The sequence below is a fragment of the Aquarana catesbeiana genome, linkage group LG04 (genome assembly GCF_042186555.1).
Source record: "Aquarana catesbeiana isolate 2022-GZ linkage group LG04, ASM4218655v1, whole genome shotgun sequence".
NCBI lineage: Eukaryota > Metazoa > Chordata > Amphibia > Anura > Ranidae > Aquarana > Aquarana catesbeiana.
Genome location: NC_133327.1, coordinates 478,187,791 through 478,203,820, shown reverse-complemented (window position 1 = coordinate 478,203,820; position 16,030 = coordinate 478,187,791).

Genomic DNA, 16,030 nt, shown 5'->3' with positions numbered 1-16,030 from the left:
CTCCCCCCCACCCAATATCTATCTATCTATCTATCTCTCATTCTCCCCCTTCCACCCAATATCTGTCTGTCTCTTTCTTCCCCTCCCACCCAATATTTGTCGTTCTATCTCTCTCTCTCATTCTCCCCCTCCGACCCAATATCTATCTATCTATCTATCTATCTATCTATCTATCTATCTATCTATCTATCTATCTATCTATCTATCTATCTATCTATCTATCTATCTATCTATCTATCATTCTCCCCCACCCAATATCTATCTATCTATCTATCTATCTATCTATCTATCTATCTATCTATCTATCTATCTATCTATCTATCTATCTATCTATCTATCTATCTATCTATCTATCTATCTATCTATCTATCTATCTATCTATCTATCTATCTCTCATTCTCCCCCTCCCACCCAATATCTATCTATCTATCTATCTATCTATCTATCTATCTATCTATCTATCTATCTATCTATCTATCTATCTATCTATCTATTAGGGATGAGCTTCGTGTTCGAGTCGAACCCATGTTCGACTCGAACATCGGCTGTTCGATCGTTCGCCGAATTGCGAACATTATGGGCCGTTCGCGCTAAATTCGTGTGGCGCGTCACGGCCCATAATTCACTGCGGCATCGCAGTGCATTGCTGGCTGATGATTGGCCAAGCATGCACTATGACCCGCATGCTTGGCCAATCACAGCGCCGTCAGTAGAGAGAGCTGTAATTGGCCAAAGCCAGGGTGGCTTTGGCCAATTATGGCTCAGGGGATTTAGTACACACCCCACACTATATAAGGCCTCCTGCACGGCGGCCCTGTGTAGTGTGTGTTCCGGTGTGCTGAGAGATAGAGAGAGAGAGAGACAGTGTCATTTGATTTGAGTTAGATAGATTAGGCAGAACAGTCAGTCAGTTAGCTGCACTTACAGTGTATTGTGTATATATATGCATCCCAGGTGTTGCATATATATATATACACTGTATTCAGTTTAGCTAGATCCGTTCCTGTTATCTTCTATCTAGACTATTTACATTTAATGCAGTGCGTCCTGCTCACAGTGTTCAGCTAGATCCGTTCCTGCTATTTACATTTAGTGCAGTGCGTCCTGCTCACAGTGTTCAGCTAGATCCGTTCCTGTTATCTTCTAGACTATTTACATTTAGTGCAGTGCGTCCTGCTCACAGTGTTCAGCTAGATCCGTTCCTGTTATCTTCTAGACTATTTACATTTAGTGCAGTGCGTCCTGCTCACAGTGTTCAGCTAGATCCGTTCCTGTTAAATTCCTACTGACAGGCAGGCTTGTCTGGTTACAGTATATAAAGCTACCTGAAGAAAATTACAGGTGTTCTATTTGATCCTATTAGTACCACGGTCAGGCAGCTAGACTATTTACATTTAGTACAGTGCGTCCTGCTCACAGTGTTCAGCTAGATCCGTTCCTGTTATCTTCCTACTGACAGGCAGGCTTGTCTGGTTACAGTATATAAAGCTACCTGAAGAAAATTACAGGTGTTCTATTTGATCCTATTAGTACCACGGTCAGGCAGCTAGACTATTTACATTTAGTACAGTGCGTCCTGCTCACAGTGTACAGCTAGATCCGTTCCTGTTATCTTCCTACTGACAGGCAGGCTTGTCTGGTTACAGTATATAAAGCTACCTGAAGAAAATTACAGGTGTTCTATTTGATCCTATTAGTACCACGGTCAGGCAGCTAGACTATTTACATTTAGTACAGTGCGTCCTGCTCACAGTGTTCAGCTAGATCCGTTCCTGTTATCTTCCTACTGACAGGCAGGCTTGTCTGGTTACAGTATATAAAGCTACCTGAAGAAAATTACAGGTGTTCTATTTGATCCTATTAGTACCACGGTCAGGCAGCTAGACTATTTACATTTAGTACAGTGCGTCCTGCTCACAGTGTTCAGCTAGATCCGTTCCTGTTATCTTCCTACTGACAGGCAGGCTTGTCTGGTTACAGTATATAAAGCTACCTGAAGAAAATTACAGGTGTTCTATTTGATCCTATTAGTACCACGGTCAGGCAGCTAGACTATTTACATTTAGTACAGTGCGTCCTGCTCACAGTGTACAGCTAGATCCGTTCCTGTTATCTTCCTACTGACAGGCAGGCTTGTCTGGTTACAGTATATAAAGCTACCTGAAGAAAATTACAGGTGTTCTATTTGATCCTATTAGTACCACGGTCAGGCAGCTAGACTATTTACATTTAGTACAGTGCGTCCTGCTCACAGTGTTCAGCTAGATCCGTTCCTGTTATCTTCCTACTGACAGGCAGGCTTGTCTGGTTACAGTATATAAAGCTACTTGAAGAAAATTACAGGTGTTCTATCCCAGCTTAGTGCAGCTACAGGCCATTAGTATGTCTGGAAGGCCAAGAAGGAGAGGCAGACAGTCACAAGCCAATAAGAGAGGGCAAGCAGGCTCTGTGTCTAGTGCTGGTCGTGGAGACGGTGCATCCTCATCAGCACGTGGCCATGGGACACGCTTGGCCTTTTTTTCGGCAGCTGGCCGTGTTGAGCCGCAACATGCGGAAGACTTGGTCGAGTGGATGACCAAGCCGTCCTCATCCTCCTCATCCTCTCTCACCCATGCCCAGGGTGCTTTGTCTGGCAAAGCAGCGGCCTCTTCCCTCAGCTCAATGTCATCAGTGACTCCTTCCCTAGCTCCACCATGTCCTCATGAGGATTCCCTCGAACTGTTTGACCACAGTGTTGGGTACATGCTCCAGGAGGATGCCCAGCGTTTGGAAGGCTCTGATGACGATACTGAGCTCGATGAAGGCAGTAACATGAGCACGGACAGAGGGGGTGCCCAAGAAGGACAGCAATCTGGCAGTCATGCTCCCCCTGCTGCAGCATACTGCCAGGTTTGCTCCAGTGATGAGGAGGGAGGGGATGATGAGGTCACTGACTCAACGTGGGTGCCTGATAGGAGAGAGGAGGAGGAGGAGGAGGAGGAGGAGGAGGCGGCGGCACATCGCCAACGAGGCAGGATGCCCTCCAGGGGCCAGCCTAAGGGCAGCACATTGACTGCATCACACCCCAAAGCTCCACATGTGCAGGGCGCTGCAGTCTCTGCGCGTTATTCAAAAAGTTCTTTGGTGTGGGCCTTTTTTGAGACGAGTGCATCAGATCGCACCGCTGCTATTTGCAACATATGTCTCAAGCGTATCTCGCGTGGCCAAAACATCTCCCGCTTGGGTACCACATGCTTGACCAGACATATAAGGAAGATAGGGGGCGCTAGATACCATATTATTCAAGTGCTCTAAATAAATAAATAAATCTCCTGCATTACCAAAAAAATGGAAATGTAAGAAAGCTAGGGGGCGCTAGATACCATACTATTCAAGTGCTTTAAATAAATAAATATCCTGCATTACCAAAAAAATGAAAAACATAATAATGACAATTCATAATTAGATTACACATTGGAGTGCCCACAATAGTGAAACAAATATATAGTGATTGATTGTCCACATAAAAAAGTGTTTTGAAGTGGTTGAAATGATATCTTTCAATAATATCCCAATCTTGTTGCTGTAAACGAAAGGTTTTCCATCACCAAAGGAAAATAAGAAAAAGGAAAACACCTCGAAGTAGTAGATATCTGCTTACCAGATACCAATGACTCCTTTAGTTAAAAAGAGAGTCACTAGCGCTTGTGCACCCACCAATGTAAGCGGCCATTTGGCTTTTTAATTTGTTTACTTTTTTAATAAATGGTTTTACGCTATGGAGACTGTTTTTGTTTCCTATGTATCCTTATCCTATCTTGAATGAGCTTGACGGGAACGATCCATGCCTATAATACCAACCACAGTCCGGCCATCCATGTGAGCAGGCACAACCCTGCACAAGCGCTAGTGACTCTCTTTTTAACTAAAGGAGTCATTGGTATCTGGTAAGCAGATATCTACTACTTCGAGGTGTTTTCCTTTTTCTTATTTTCCTTTGGTGATGGAAAACCTTTCGTTTACAGCAACAAGATTGGGATATTATTGAAAGATATCATTTCAACCACTTCAAAACACTTTTTTATGTGGACAATCAATCACTATATATTTGTTTCACTATTGTGGGCACTCCAATGTGTAATCTAATTATGAATTGTCATTATTATGTTTTTCATTTTTTTGGTAATGCAGGATATTTATTTATTTAAAGCACTTGAATAGTATGGTATCTAGCGCCCCCTAGCTTTCTTACATTTCCATTTTTTTGGTAATGCAGGAGATTTATTTATTTATTTATTTAGAGCACTTGAATAATATGGTATCTAGCGCCCCCTATCTTCCTTACATTCCTTTTTTTGATTATCTATTTTTTTGATTATTCAAAAATTGGGGAGCAGCTTACACTGATTGTTTATATATTTCCACAAATTTTCTTTATTGTTGGGAATGTTTTTTTACTAGATGTATCACCAGTATATGTAATTCATATATATTATCTGCTATAGACACCATTGGCGCGAAGGTTTTTACTATTTTGACCAGACATATGTTGACCTGCCATGCAGTTCGTTGGCAAGCGTATCTAAAAGACCCACACCAAAGAACAAAGAGGATCTCTCCTTGCTCCTCATCAGCTGAGATTTCCAACCCCACTAGACCTTCAGTCCTCTCTGAGACCTGCAGTGAGAGGAATGAAGGTGTAGAATTAGGTGTGTCACAGCCAAGTACTTGTGGGCAATCTGCTTTTGGTACACCGACGTCAGATTGTACCAGGCAAATTTCCCTGCCCCAGCTGCTGCACCGCCGAAAGAAGTTTGCTCCCAGCCATCCACATGCCCAGCGGTTGAATGCTAGCTTGGCAAAATTGCTAGCACTTCAACTGCTGCCTTTTCAGTTGGTAGACTCTGCCCCCTTCCGTGAGTTTGTGGAATGTGCGGTTCCTCGGTGGCAGGTACCCAAACGCCACTTTTTCTCACGGAAGGCGATTCCGGCTCTCTACCGGCATGTGGAAGGCAATGTCCATGCCTTGCTGGACAGGGCGGTCAGCGGTAAGGTGCATATTACCGCTGACTCATGGTCCAGCAGGCATGGACAGGGACGTTACCTAAGTTTCACGGCGCATTGGGTGACTCTGCTGGCAGCTGGGAAGGATGCAGGACAAGGTGCAGTAGTGTTGGAGGTTGTTCCGCCACCACGCCTCCAAAATGCTGATTGTGACACACCTCTCTCCTCCACCCCCTCCTCTTCTTCTTCCTCCATGGCCTCTTCCTCGGAACCAGCGGTGCTCCGTAGGCGTTCAAGGGGCTACGCAAGTACGCAGGCCAAAAGATGCCATGCGGTGCTTGAGCTGGTGTGCTTGGGGGACAGGAGCCACACTGGGGCAGAGGTTTTGTCAGCTCTGCAGGGGCAGGTTCAGAGGTGGTTGACGCCACGCCAACTTAAGGCAGGAATGGTGGTTTGCGACAATGGCACCAACCTCCTCTCTGCCCTCCGACAGGGACAAATGACCCATGTGCCCTGTTTGGCTCACGTCCTTAACTTGGTGGTGCAGCGGTTCTTGGGCAGGTACCCGGGCTTACAGGATGTCCTGAGGCAGGCCAGGAAAGTCTGTGTGCATTTCCGCCGGTCATATAATGCCAGTGCTCGGCTGACGGACCTCCAAAAGGAGTTTAACCTGCCCAAGAACCGCCTAATCTGTGACATGCCCACCAGGTGGAACTCAACGTTGGCCATGCTGCAGCGGCTGCACACGCAGCAGAGGGCCATCAATGAGTACCTGTGCGACTATGGCACCAGGACAGGGTCAGGGGAGCTTGGTTTTTTTTCCCCACGCCAGTGGGCCATGATCAGGGATGCATGCACTGTCCTGTCACCATTCGAGGAGGCCACGAGGATGGTGAGCAGTGACAGTGCATGCATCAGTGACACTGTCCCCCTTGTCCACCTGTTGGAGCACACGCTGCGTGGAATAATGGACAGGGCACTTGAGGCAGAACAGAGGCAGGAAGAGGAGGACTTCCTTAGCTCTCAAGGCCCCCTTTATCCAGACAGTGTTCCTGCGTGCCCGCCGATCACACAGGAAGAGGACGAGGAGGAAGAGGAGGAGGAGGAAGATTGTGTCAGTATGGAGGTGGAGCCTGGCACTCAGCATCAGCAGCAGTCTTTAAGGGATCAGTCCCAAGAAACACATGGACTTGTACGTGGCTGGGAGGAGGTGGCTGCGGACCATGTCGTTCTTAGTGACCCAGAGGACTCCGGACCTACGCTGCATGGCCTCCCTGATCCTGCAAAGCCTGCGTAAGGATCCTCGTATTCATGGTATCAAGGAGAAGGACCAATACTGGCTGGCAACCCTCCTTGATCCACGTTACAAGGGTAAGGTTGCGGACCTTATCTTGCCATCGCAGAGGGAGCAGAGGATGAAACATCTTCGGGAGGCCTTGCAGAAAGGCCTGTGCAACGCGTTCCCAGAGACTGGGAGGTTACAAACTCCTGTTTCTGGACAACGTGTTGCTGAGGCTTCGGTCAGTCAAAGAAGGAGCGGTGGAGAAGGTGGCCGTCTGACCGATGCGTTCAGACAATTTTTTGGTCCGCAGCCCCAAGGTATGATCGGTTCCAGCAACCATCGCCAGCGTCTGTTTTACATGGTGCAGGAATACCTAGGGGCAAGATCAGACTTGGACACCTTTCCCACCGAAAATCCTCTGGGTTACTGGGTCTTGAGGATGGATCACTGGCCAGAGCTTGCACAGTATGCAATTGAGCTACTGGCCTGTCCTGCATCCAGCGTTCTTTCGGAACGCAAATTCAGTGCTGCTGGAGGCGTGGTAACCGATCACAGGGTGCGTCTGTCCACCGACTCGGTCGATCGGCTGACCTTCATAAAAATGAATGAGTCTTGGATCACCACCAGCTACCAAGCACCTGATGCTGATGTAACCGAATAATTTTTTTTGAAATCTCAGATCCCTTCAAAGACTGCCTATGCTGATGCTGAGTGACTATCCCTGAGTAATTATCCTCTTCCTCCTCAATCATCACGCTGATAGCTTGTAAGAACATTTTTGGTTCTGGGCGCCACCACCAGTGCCTAAGGCACAATTTTTCAGCCCCTGTTTAACAGGGGCGTGTAATTACAATTTTTGATGTAATACTTTGCAGCAGGGCTCGTTCCTGCATTCCAACTAGAGTGTCTGTGAGGGGTTGCAGTGTTGTGGCACCAGCACCAGTGCCTAAGGCCCAATTTTTCTGCCCCTGTCTAACAGGGGCGTGTAATTACAATTTTTGATGCAATACTTTGCAGCAGGGCTCGTTCCTGCGTTCCAACTAGAGTGTCTGTGAGGGGTTGCAGTGTTGTGGCACCAGCACCAGTGCCTAAGGCCCAATTTTTCTGCCCCTGTCTAACAGGGGCGTGTAATTACAATTTTTGATGCAATACTTTGCAGCAGGGCTCGTTCCTGCGTTCCAACTAGAGTGTCTGTGAGGGGTTGCAGTGTTGTGGCACCAGCACCAGTGCCTAAGGCCCAATTTTTCTGCCCCTGTCTAACAGGGGCGTGTAATTACAATTTTTGAAGCAATACTTTGCAGCAGGGCTCGTTCCTGCGTTCCAACTAGAGTGTCTGTGAGGGGTTGCAGTGTTTTCGCACCAGCACCAGTGCCTAAGGCCTAATTTTTCAGCTCCTGTTCAACAGGGGCATGTAATTACAATTCTTGATCTAATATTTCACAGCAGGGCCCTGTGAGGGCTTACAGTGTTGTGGCCACAGCAACACCTAAGGCCCAAATTTCTGCTGAGTATATAGGGCAGGACCCTACTTTCAAACATCTAACTTACAAACGACTCCTACTTGCAAACGGAAGGAGACAACAGGAAGTGAGATGAAATCTACCCCTAGGAAGGGAAATTCTTTCCTGTAAGAGTTAATATGGGAAAACAATTTCTCCTTTCCACTGATGCTTTCCAATCCTTGTTCCACAAAAAAACCCAAATTTTCAAAAAACATTTTTCATTGGGACAAAAAAGTGAGGTGAAATCTTCTGAAGAGGAGGAAAGACAAAAACAAATGTCACAGGGGTGATAACCCTTCCCTATGTTTTCCAAAAAGCTTAGAAAAGATTTTTTGGCTGGAGCTAAACACGTTAAAAATGTTCAAAATTACAAACAGATTCTACTTAACAACAAACCTACAGTCCCTGTCTTGTTTGCACCGCCTGTATACTGCTGTTCAGAGTATATAGGGCCTGGTGGCCCCACACCTTTCCTTATTTTAATTTGGGTGCGGGGTTCCCCTTAATATCCATACAAGACCCAAAGGGCCTGGTAATGGACTGGGGGGTACCCATGCCGTTTGTCTCACTGATTTTCATCCATATTGCCATGACCCGACATGACATTAAACCCGCAAGCAGTTTTAAATGAGATTTTTTCCTTTAAAAATGACATTTGGTGCAGGGACTGTTCTAAACATGGGAAACACGCGTCACTTTACAGGCATACTATAGACACCCCCCAGGTACGATATTTAAAGGAATATTTCACTTTTTTTTTTTTACTTTAAGCATCATTAAAATCACTGCTCCCGAAAAAACGGCCGTTTTTAAAAGTTTTTTTTGCATTGATACATGTCCCCTGGGGTAGGACCCGGGTCCCCAAACCCTTTTTAGGACAATACCATGCAAATTAGCCTTTAAAATGAGCACTTTTGATTTCGAACGTTCGAGTCCCATAGACGTCAATGGGGTTCTAACGTTCGTGCGAACTTTCGGTCCGTTCGCGGGTTCTGGTGCGAACCGAACCGGGGGGTGTTCGGCTCATCCCTACTATCTATCTTCTAATCTGTCTGTCTGTCTGTCTGTCTCTTTCTTCCCCTCCCACCCAATATTTTTCTGTCTGTCTGTCTGTCTGTCTATCTCTCTGATTCTCCCCCTCCCACCCAATATCTGTCTCTTTCTTCCCCTTCCACTCAATATCTGTCTGTCTGTCTGTCTGTCTCTCTCTCTCTCTCTTTCATTCCCCCCCTCCCATCCATTATCTGTTTGTCTATCCCTCTCTCTCTCTCATTCTCCCCCTCACACCCAATATCTGTCTGTCTATCTGTCTGTCTGTCTCTTTCTTCCCCTCCCACCCAATATCTGTCTGTCTGTCTCTTTCTTCCTCTCCCACCCAATATCTGTCTGTCTATCTCTCTCTCTCTCTCATTCTCCCCCTCCGACCCAATATCTATCTATCTATCTATCTATCTATCTATCTATCTATCTATCTATCTATCTATCTATCTATCTATCTATCTATCTATCTATCATTCTCCCCCCCCACCCAATATCTATCTATCTATCTCTCATTCTCCCCCTCCCACCCAATATCTGTCTGTCTCTTTCTTCCCCTCCCACCCAATATTTGTCTGTCTATCTCTCTCTCTCATTCTCCCCCTCCGACCCAATATCTATCTATCTATCTATCTATCTATCTATCTATCTATCTATCTATCTATCTATCTATCTATCTATCTATCTATCTATCTATCTATCTATCTATCTATCTATCATTCTCCCCCCACCCAATATCTATCTATCTATCTATCTATCTATCTATCTATCTATCTATCTATCTATCTATCTATCTATCTATCTATCTATCTATCTATCTATCTATCTATCTATCTATCTATCTATCTATCTATCTCTCATTCTCCCCCTCCCACCCAATATCTGTCTGTCTATCTAGCTATCTCTCTCTCACTCTCTCTCATTCTCCCCCTCCCACCCAATATCTATCTATCTATCTATCTATCTATCTATCTATCTATCTATCTATCTATCATTCTCCCCCCCACCCAATATCTATCTATCTATCGCTCATTCTCCCCCTCCCACCCAATATCTGTCTGTCTCTTTCTTCCCCTCCCACCCAATATTTGTCTGTCTATCTCTCTCTCTCATTCTCCCCCTCCGACATCTATCTATCTATCTATCTATCTATCTATCTATCTATCTATCTATCTATCTATCTATCTATCTATCTATCTATCTGTCATTCTCCCCCCACCCAATATCTATCTATCTATCTATCTATCTATCTATCTATCTATCTATCTATCTATCTATCTATCTATCTATCTATCTATCTATCTATCTATCTATCTATCTATCTATCTCTTGTTCTCCCCCTCCCACCCAATATCTATCTATCTATCTATCTATCTATCTATCTATCTATCTATCTATCTATCTATCTATCTATCTATCTATCTATCTCTCATTCTCCCCCTCCCACCCAATATCTGTCTGTCTATCTAGCTATCTCTCTCTCACTCTCTCTCATTCTCCCCCTCCCACCCAATATCTATCTATCTATCTATCTATCTATCTATCTATCTATCTATCTATCTATCTATCTATCTATCTATCTATCTATCTATCTATAATTCTCCCCCCCACCCAATATCTATCTATCTCTCATTCTCCCCCTCCCACCCAATATCTGTCTGTCTCTTTCTTCCCCTCCCACCCAATATCTATCTATCTATCTATCTATCTATCTATCTATCTATCTATCTATCTATCTATCTATCTATCTATCTATCTATCTATCTATCTATCTATCTATCTATCATTCTCCCCCCACCCAATATCTATCTATCTATCTATCTATCTATCTATCTATCTATCTATCTATCTATCTATCTATCTATCTATCTATCTATCTATCTATCTATCTATCTATCTATCTATCTATCTATCTATCTATCTATCTATCTATCTATCTATCTCTCATTCTCCCCCTCCCACCCAATATCTATCTATCTATCTATCTATCTATCTATCTATCTATCTATCTATCTATCTATCTATCTATCTCTCATTCTCCCCCTCCCACCCAATATCTGTCTGTCTATCTAGCTATCTCTCTCTCACTCTCTCTCATTCTCCCCCTCCCACCCAATATCTATCTATCTATCTATCTATCTATCTATCTATCTATCTATCTATCTATCTATCTATCTATCTATCTATCTATCATTCTCCCCCCCACCCAATATCTATCTATCTCTCATTCTCCCCCTCCCACCCAATATCTGTCTGTCTCTTTCTTCCCCTCCCACCCAATATCTATCTATCTATCTATCTATCTATCTATCTATCTATCTATCTATCTATCTATCTATCTATCTATCTATCTATCTATCTATCTATCTATCTATCATTCTCCCCCCACCCAATATCTATCTATCTATCTATCTATCTATCTATCTATCTATCTATCTATCTATCTATCTATCTATCTATCTATCTATCTATCTATCTATCTATCTCTCATTCTCCCCCTCCCACCCAATATCTATCTATCTATCTATCTATCTATCTATCTATCTATCTATCTATCTATCTATCTATCTATCTATCTATCTATCTATCTATCTATCTATCTCTCATTCTCCCCCTCCCACCCAATATCTGTCTGTCTATCTAGCTATCTCTCTCTCACTCTCTCTCATTCTCCCCCTCCCACCCAATATCTATCTATCTATCTATCTATCTATCTATCTATCTATCTATCTATCTATCTATCTATCTATCTATCTATCTATAATTCTCCCCCCCACCCAATATCTATCTATCTCTCATTCTCCCCCTCCCACCCAATATCTGTCTGTCTCTTTCTTCCCCTCCCACCCAATATCTATCTATCTATCTATCTATCTATCTATCTATCTATCTATCTATCTATCTATCTATCTATCTATCTATCTTCTAATCTGTCTGTCTGTCTCTTTCTTCCCCTCCCACCCAATATTTTTCTGTCTGTCTGTCTGTCTGTCTATCTCTCTGATTCTCCCCCTCCCACCCAATATCTGTCTCTTTCTTCCCCTCCCACCCAATATCTATCTATCTATATATCTGTCTGTCTGTCTGTCTGTCTGTCTCTTTCTTCCCCTTCCACCCAATATCTTTCTGTCTGTCTGTCTATCTCTCTGATTCTCCCCCTCCCACCCAATATCTGTCTCTTTCTTCCCCTCCCACCCAATATCTGTCTGTCTGTCTATCTATCTCTCTGACTCTCCCCCTCCCACCCAATATCTATCAATCCTATCTATTCTATCTATCTATCTATCTATCTATCTATCTATCTATCTATCTATCTATCTATCTATCTATCTATCTATCTATCATTCTCCCCCCACCCAATATCTATCTATCTATCTATCTATCTATCTATCTATCTATCTATCTATCTATCTATCTATCTATCTATCTATCTATCTATCTATCTATCTATCTATCTATCTATCTATCTATCTATCTATCTATCTATCTATCTATCTATCTATCTATCTCTCATTCTCCCCCTCCCACCCAATATCTATCTATCTATCTATCTATCTATCTATCTATCTATCTATCTATCTATCTATCTATCTATCTATCTATCTATCTTCTAATCTGTCTGTCTGTCTGTCTCTTTCTTCCCCTCCCACCCAATATGTTTCTGTCTGTCTGTCTATCTCTCTGATTCTCCCCCTCCCACCCAATATCTGTCTCTTTCTTCCCCTCCCACCCAATATCTATCTATCTATCTATCTATCTATCTATCTATCTATCTATCTATCTATCTATCTATCTATCTATCTATCTATCTATCTATCTATCTATCTGTCTGTCTCTTTCTTCCCCTTCCACCCAATATCTTTCTGTCTGTCTGTCTGTCTGATTCTCCCCCTCCCACCCAATATCTGTCTCTTTCTTCCCCTCCCACCCAATATCTGTCTGTCTATCTATCTCTCTGATTCTCCCCCTCCCACCCAATATCTATCAATCCTATCTATTCTATCTATCTATCTATCTATCTATCTATCTATCTATCTATCTATCTATCTATCTATCTATCTATCTATCTATCTATCTATCTATCTCTCATTCTTCCCCTCCCACCCAATATCTGTCTGTCTATCTGTCTATCTCTCTCTCTCATTCTCCCCCTCCCACCCAATATCTATCTATCTATCTATCTATCTATCTATCTATCTATCTATCTATCTATCTATCTATCTATCTATCTATCTATCTATCTATCTACTTTTCCTTCTATCTATCTCTCATTCTCCTCCTCCCACCCAATATCTGTCTGTCTATCTGTCTAACTCTCTCTCTCATTCTCCCCTCCCACCCAATATCTATCTATCTATCTCTCATTTTCCCCTTTTCCCCTCCCACTCAATATCTGTCTGTTCTCTCTCTCTCTCTCTCTCTCTCTCTCTCTCTCTCTCTCTCTCATTCTCCCCCTCCCACCCAATATCTGTCTGTCCTTTCTATCTATCTATCTCTCATTCTCCCCCTCCCGCCCAATGTCTGTCTGTCTGTCTGTCTCTCTCTCTCTCCCTCTCTCTCTCTCTCTCTCTCTCTCTCTCTCTCTCTCTCATTCTCCCCCTCCCACCCAATATCTATCTATCTATCTTTCTATCTCTCATTCTCCCCCTCCCACCCAATATCTGTCTGTCTGTCTATCTCTCTCTCTTTCATTCCCCCTCCCATCCATTATCTGTTTGTCTATCCCTCTCTCTCTCTCATTCTCCCCCTCACACCCAATATCTGTCTGTCTATCTGTCTGTCTGTCTCTTTCTTCCCCTCCCACCCAATATCTGTCTGTCTGTCTGTCTCTTTCTTCCTCTCCCACCCAATATCTGTCTGTCTATCTCTCTCTCTCTCTCATTCTCCCCCTCCCACCCAATATCTGTCTGTCTGTCTGTCTGTCTATATGTCTGTATCTAGCTCTCATCCCCCCACCCAATATCTATCTATCTATCTATCTATCTATCTATCTATCTATCTATCTATCTATCTATCTATCTATCTATCTATCTATCTATCTATCTATCTATCTATCTACCTGTCTGTATATGTATCTGCCTATCTTTCTGTCTGTATATTTATCTGTCTGTCTATCTCTCATTCTCCCCCTCCCACCCAATATCTATCTGTAAGAGAACTGCTTTCGTGCTCTGGGAGCACTAGCGCACGCATGTGCACATAAGGGACTTTACAGATGACAGAAGCGCCAACATGCGCGTTCGTAGGAGCGCACCCGCGCCCTTTTTTGGGCCAGATGGCCTATTTAAGGGGCGCACTGACTTGTAACAAATGCTGACCGATCTTCAGCTGTTTCTGTACCCGTACCCTGTGATTCCTGCCTTTGCCTGCCTGATATCCGTTGCTGAACCCCTGGCTTTCTCTGACTTTGCTTCTGGACTCTCCCACACCTCCGATTAATGGTTCCTTACAGATTCCGGCTTCCCATTTGACTCTGCTCCTGCCTGATAATTTGGTACCTCGGTGCCCGCCTGCTTCCGAACCTGGCTATTCCTGTGACTTCACTTCTGTCTCCTGTTTGGCTCCAAGCTGCCTGCCGAATTTCTGCTACTCTGTTCCTGCGAGCTGCTGCGACTTCCTGCATTCCCAAAGTCACATCTTCTGTCTCAAGCTTCCAGGGCTACATCTGCAGGCACTCATGTTCCTCCTTTGCCTTGTCCTTCTGTCTCCATCCTCAGCGGGACCCGGGTTGGAGATACAAGAGAGGCTGACCTCGTCACTTCAGACTCCGACCAGGTACGTGACTCTATCTATCTATCTATCTATCTATCTATCTATCTATCTATCTATCTATCTATCTATCTATCTATCCCACCCAATGTCTGTCTGTCTCTCATTCTTCCCCTCCCACCCAGTATCAATCTGTCTGTCTATTTATCTGTCGATCTATCTGTCTGTCTCTCATTCTCCCCCTCCCACTCTTTCTTAAGTGGGATTTATTGTCCTATTGTTTTTTTTTATTGTTACTTTAGGACATACTTAAATGAAAATGTTTTGAATTCACTGAGATCTGTTGTGATAGATCACTCTCAAAACCATTTTCCTAATTACAATTACTTTAGGGGGATGAGTTTCACAACTGTAGGCTCTGGAAGGCAAATAACTGTACACTGCCTACTTCCCTGATAGAGCAGTGTTCTGAGACCCATTTAGCAGTTCATTCCCCACGTGGCATCTTCATATCATCAAGTAGATGTTAACAAGATTTTCCATCAAAGAGTTACATAAACTAGATTCTGTGAGATTTAAGAGGTTCTACCTCTTTGCAGCTTCCTTCAGAGAGGTTGTTCGTGCTTCTTTGTGGCAGAGATAGGGGCAGAGATGCCACTCAGAGATGAACCCTAGCTTCATGGATTGCAAGGCTCATCCACAGGGCTTTTGAGCAAAATTTTCCATCAGTGGTGAGGGCCCATTACATGAAGTCAATTTGCACTTCATGGGTTGCACAAGTGCAAGTCTTCCTCGAGACAATCAGCAAGCGAACAATTGCTCATCAATTCGCACATGCATCAAACACTACAGTGTAAACCAGGTTGTATTGACAACTGTAGAATTCAGAAGATGGATTCTCCATTACTCAGTTTTTTTATATTAATAAATAACAGCTTTACTCCCGCTGTCAGCTAGTTATTTATGATTAATCTGCTGCCATGTAAGGCACCAAGAAAACCACAAAATTGTCTAAATACATACCTTTTCTTGTGCCTATCCATGGGAGCATACATTTCCTCTCTTGGTCTATAATATTATTCAGAATGGTAGGGTACAGGGGCGGACTGACCATTAGGGCACTCGGGTGCCATCCGAGTGCCCGGTGGACCAGCAGGGGGCCCCATGAGACTCCCCCTGTCCGTCTCAATCTCTTCTTATCCCAGAGCCAAATGCCGGAACAAGTCCCAGCACTGAGCTCCGGTTACTAGGCTGACAGGGGCTCGCTAGTGTCGGGCAGTGAGTCAGGATATCTTCTATGTCTGGGCAGTGATTCCCCTTTGTGGCAGCTGAGCCGACATCTCTCCCTCCTGAGCCTGAACACAACTCACTGAGGATTCTCCTCCTTGGCTCCACAGTACACAGAGAGGAGGGGGAGGAGCCGGGGAAAAGAGATCTTACACTGCAGGAGCCGCACTGATTCTGAGGGTCTGTGTATAGTTTGTGGATAGGGGAGGGGGTTGGGGGCAGGTAATAC